Below are 5,393 nucleotides of genomic sequence, written 5' to 3' on the forward strand. Positions count from 1 at the left end.
GGAAGAAAAAGATTAACTATTAGATGTTCTCAATTTAAATATTTTCAAAAATTATTAATATGATTTTATGTAGTGAATTTAATTCAGGTAACAATATTTTGTATATATTTAAATATTATGGTAGATTTAAAGGAATATTTTTGTAATGAAAATTAATTCTATAGATTAAGATATTTAGTATAAGAGAATAAGACTATAGTTAACTATTTAAAGTAAAGGAAGCTATATTTTAAAGTGTTAAGAATCTGGAAAGTCATTTAAGAAGAAAAGATTGGGGCTCAATAATGTAAAAATTATGAAATATTTATAAGGTAAAAGAATGCTTTGAGTTTCAAATTTAGTGAAAGAAAAGTGATGTTCAAAATCATTAAAGTCTATTCAGATATAGTAATCCTCATTTGAAAAAGGAAAAAGAAAGGATTGACAAAAATCCCTGAAAATAAAAGAAATATATATAGGATTGAAAGCAATCCAAATGAAAAAGAGAAACATATGAAAGTGAGGAGAAGCTTGAGGAGATGCCTAATCAAAAATTGGCTTCACTAGACCTACCTAAAGGGAAAACCTAAATACATTCCTGAACTTATATTTATGTATTGGATCTTTACTAGTAGTTTTCTCATGAAGTTCTTATCATTTGAATATTTTAAATGACTTGATATTACAACATATAGTCATTCTTGAAATGATTAGAAAACTAGAACCCTTAAACTTGAGGACTGGAAATATTGTAGCTATAGAGTTAATTTAATTACTTAAATTTTTTTTAAAAATCTCACTATGGTATTTATCTAATTTAAACTTATAGTATTTCTGAAGTGAAACTTTACTACACTATATCATAACCTTTATATAGTATTAAAATTACTTGAGGACAAGTAATAGTTAAGTTTGGGGGATTTTAACTAAAGGAAAATATGTTGAGATTTTCATACCTATTTTACACTATTTTTGATGATATTTCACTTTAATGAAAGATATTTTTGATGTTTTGTTGCAGGTATGATGAATTATTGAATTAGGGTCATTGGAGCAAAAAGATGCAGAAAGGAGCGAATTTGGAGCGAAAAGGACCAAAATGTAAAAATTTAAACTAGGGCGCCCACGGTCTCGATGGTGAGATTTTCCTGAGACTCCAAACAAATATTTTAGAAGGCTCACCGACGGCGCCCTCGAGGCCGCCGATGGCGAGATCTGCGTGCGGTTATGTCCAAAAGTTCATTGAATGTGGACGATTTTTTTAGGGATGCTAAGGCAACTCTTGGGAAAACTCTTCTACATCTTTAAAAGAAGATTTAGCTGAAAATCAAAGGAGAGGAGAGAGGTCCTGGAGGTTAGTGAGGTTCCAGTAGTGTGTAGAGAGTTTGCTTTAGAGTCTAATTGTGAGGAATTCTTCGAGAGATTGTAAGAGTAGAAGGAAAGTGAGAGATTTCTTCCTCCTAGTTGCTTCAAAGAGGAATTCTGTGGGCTGTAAATAAAGGAAGAGATTTAGAGGAACTTTGAAGAGTTTGCTTGGGGAGGAACTAGAGATAAGTATCATTTACTTGTTGTAGTTTGTATGACTTTACTTTTATATATGAATTCCGAGTTTTGTTGTGTCTTCCCCATGAGTTCTGAGTAGTTTTCTCTGTATTTCCCCTTGTCTTGAGATATGTGAAATGGTGATTAGAATTGGTTGAGCCATGAAAATGTTAAAGAAGTTGTGATGATCTTTTAACTTTGATCTTAATTTAATTTCAATCTGGCTAATTGATTTGTTAAAAAATGTTGAGTTTTACAACTAAAGTGAAGATTACTCCAATGTTCAGGGAGTCAAAGCCCTTGGAAATTGGGTACAAATAAATAAGGAAATAAAATTAACGGGCGTAGAATTGGAGATGTTAGAGTGACAGACTAAAATCCCCAATTTGTTCCTATCATTTGGGTGCTGAAGTGTAGATCTGAAGTGTAAGGCGAGGGGAACGGGGGAGCTCTGAAGTGAGAGTCGGTATCCTCCCATCCTAGCCGGAGATTTAGTAAACAAGCGTAGGATTAGTCAATGTTCTTTATGACTTGACCAAAGGGTAAAGAATAGGTATGCTCCAATTTGGCACAATATAATTTGAACTGATTTACTTTATTCATTCACTATAATTTCTTGACAAGGAGAAGGATGCTTTCTTATATATTAAATTTTACATTAAAAATTTTATTAGTAGAATTAATTATTTAAGAGTTATTAAAATTACATATTTATTTCAATTGCTTATTAGTGACAGATAAGAAATTTGAATTATATTGTTGTGATTAAGTATTTATTTTCTAAAATCTTAGTTCGTAGTTCTAATATTACTCCCAGTGGAATCGATATCTAGGACTCTATTAGAGCCATATATTACTTGAGCAATACGTATACTTGCATTGATAAGTGTGACTTTACCATTATTGAATATTATATATATATATATTTATCGAATCTATAACCGTTGTTAAGTTTTTTGGTGTCTTTGCTGAGGAATTAAATCTTCTAGCAACAGTATTAAATACTTCTATTTTTAAGAATATATAAAGTCGCTATCAATGAGTAAGGAAATGAAGATTGATAATTTCTAGAGTTAGTTTATTTGTTTTGATATTTGTTTGTTTGTTTGTATGTTGTTTGGATGTTTTTTGGTTAGCAGTTGGAACTGTAGTAGTAAAAACTTTTATTTTATGTTGTGGATTTAAAATTGTAATAGTAACTGTAGATTTTTTCTTTTCCTAAATTTTTAGTATTTTAAAATTTTTGTTTCTATTTTTTAATTCTCAGCAAATTCTTTAGAATATATTATGTTTTATTTAATGTTTTAAAATCTGTATGTATTTTTAAAATTAGTACCTGCAGTATACCAGAACCTAGTTTCATAATTAAAAATCCTCTACAAGTTAGTTTTTATTTTCATGCATTTACTGTTTTCTTTCACCAACTAAATTTTGTGCTAAAACATTTTTAAAATATTTAAAAACTTAAATTTTGGGGAAAGAAAATTTTCTTTCAAAAAGATGTAATATAAATTTTATTTGTCCTTAAGTAACAATATTTTTAAAATTAATTTAACATGAGTTGGGATATTAAGATTAAACTTTAAATGACTATATTTAAGCTTATAAATATTATGGTAATTTAGGTAAAAGATTTTAATAATGAAGGTCAATTCTAAAGTTAAAGATATTTGGTATGATAAGATAAGACTAAGTTTTTCTATTTAAAGTAAAGAAAATTATATTTTTGAAGTATTAAGAATTTTAGAGTTTCATGTAAGAAGAAAAGAATGATAATGAAAATCATAAACTAATATGAACTTATAAAGTGAAGAAAGATAAGGATTTTTGACTTTAAGAAGAGGATAGTGAAGTTCAAAACTATTAAAGGCTATCCAGATATAGTAATCCTCACTTGAAAGAAAAGAAAAGTAAATAAAAAGAGATGAAAGGATTGAAAAGATCCTAAAAGAAAGAAAAGAAAAAGAAATGAAAAAAAAAATAAGGAGAAGCTTGAGGAGATGCCTAATAAAAAATTGGCTTCACTTGAATGAACTTAAGGAAAGAGATTTATTACATTTCCTAAACTTATATTGGATTATTAGTAGCAAAATTAGGAAAGTTTTCCTGAAGTTTTTTTCATATGAATATTCTAAATATTCTTAATATGACAAATTGCAATTCTTCTTGAAATGAATAGAGATTCAGAAATCTTAAAAGTGACTACTAACTACTCTTACTTAGAATTTGAATCTAAGTTATTAAATTTTTTTTTTAAATTTTACTATTTTATTTATTGAAATAAAGTATAGAAGTTATAAGTTAGTGTCTATCCTAAGTCATATGCTTTTATGTAGTAAATGTGTTACTTGAGGACAAGTAACATTTAAGTCTAGGGGATTTTGATACACCAAAATAATATGTTATTTTAAGTATATTATTTTATGCTTATTTTTTGTGATATTACACTTTAAAGAAGAGTATTTTCATGTTTTTGTTGCAGGTATATTAATTTTAGGCATTTGGAGCAAAAGTAGCAAAAAGGATGAAATTTGGAGCCAAAACAGCGAAGTTTTGAATTCTGGTGCATGATGTGCTACATCAGAGCCATAAGAGCCAGATTGGGGCCATATGCCACGAATTGGTGCCAAATGTGCTAGATTGGTGCCAGATGTGCCAAAACCTAGAACAACGCAGTCTTCAACAAATTGAAGCATGATGTGACAGATTGGCGCCAAATGCGCCATTTGAAAAAGAGTTGGCAGATGACGCACCAGATATGGTGTCAGATGCGCCAGGGATGACTTTTTGAGGATGAAGGCAATTTGAGACAAATTTTGCATGAATTTTCAACGGGACACTTGTTCTAAACACCCCTTGGAGTAATTCAATGCATCTAAACACTTTGAAAGGTTTTTTTTATTTTTTATGAAGGGATATGATTTTATGAAGGGATATGACTCTTGGATCAGTGGATATGTGTTTTGAATTCAAAAAAGTTGTCTTTTGAACAGAATTTTGGAGGGAATTTTGACATCTTTTTGGAGGCAGGTAGCCTTTGATACAAGAGCAGTGTGGTGTGTGTGGGGGTGGCGTGAAGGCAAGAAGGAGAGTTAGAGAGAGAGAGAAAGTCAAGGTCTCAGAGGTTTTCTTCAAGGATTGTAAGAGGAGAGGGAAGGTGAGAGATTTCTTCTTCATTGCACTTCTAAGAGAATTGTGAGTTCCTGTAAAGAGAGAAAGGCTTGGAGAGAACTTCTAGTAGTTTTCTTGGGAAGAATTGTGAGATAACTTTTGTATTTTAGTTCTTTTGTTTTGTAAACTTGTTTTTATAAATGAAATTCATGTTTTGTCGTATCCTTCTCATGAATTTTGAGTAGTCTTCTTTATCATTCTCCCTACTTTAAGATATGATTTGTGAAGAATTTATTTTGTTTTATATGCTTTTAAATGTCAATAATTTGTGATGATTTGAACTCTGATCTTCATTTACATTTTGATATGGCCAATTGAAATGTTAAAATGTATTGAGAAACATTTGTTCTGAAAGAGCTATGATTTTTACAACATAGGGAGATTCACATTTAATTTCATGGGAGAGTATTTCATCTATGGAGTTGGATGCAAATAAATAGGGAAATATTCTTTGTGGATGCAGAATGGGAGATTTTAATGTGACAGATTAAAATCCCTAATTTGGTCTAGTTGATTAGAAACTGATGCGAGATTGTTAGCCCTCAGAGGAGGGAGTTGTGGGAGCTTTGGAGTGGCAGCTGATATCCTCCCAGTCTAACTAAAAAATTAGGGACAAAACTCTGGATTGGTCAATGTTTTTTATGCACTCAGAAGAGAATAAGAACCAATTTTGCACAAAACAATATATATATATATATAGA

Source organism: Phalaenopsis equestris, unplaced genomic scaffold (genome assembly GCF_001263595.1).
Source record: "Phalaenopsis equestris unplaced genomic scaffold, ASM126359v1 Scaffold221793, whole genome shotgun sequence".
Lineage (NCBI taxonomy): Eukaryota > Viridiplantae > Streptophyta > Magnoliopsida > Asparagales > Orchidaceae > Phalaenopsis > Phalaenopsis equestris.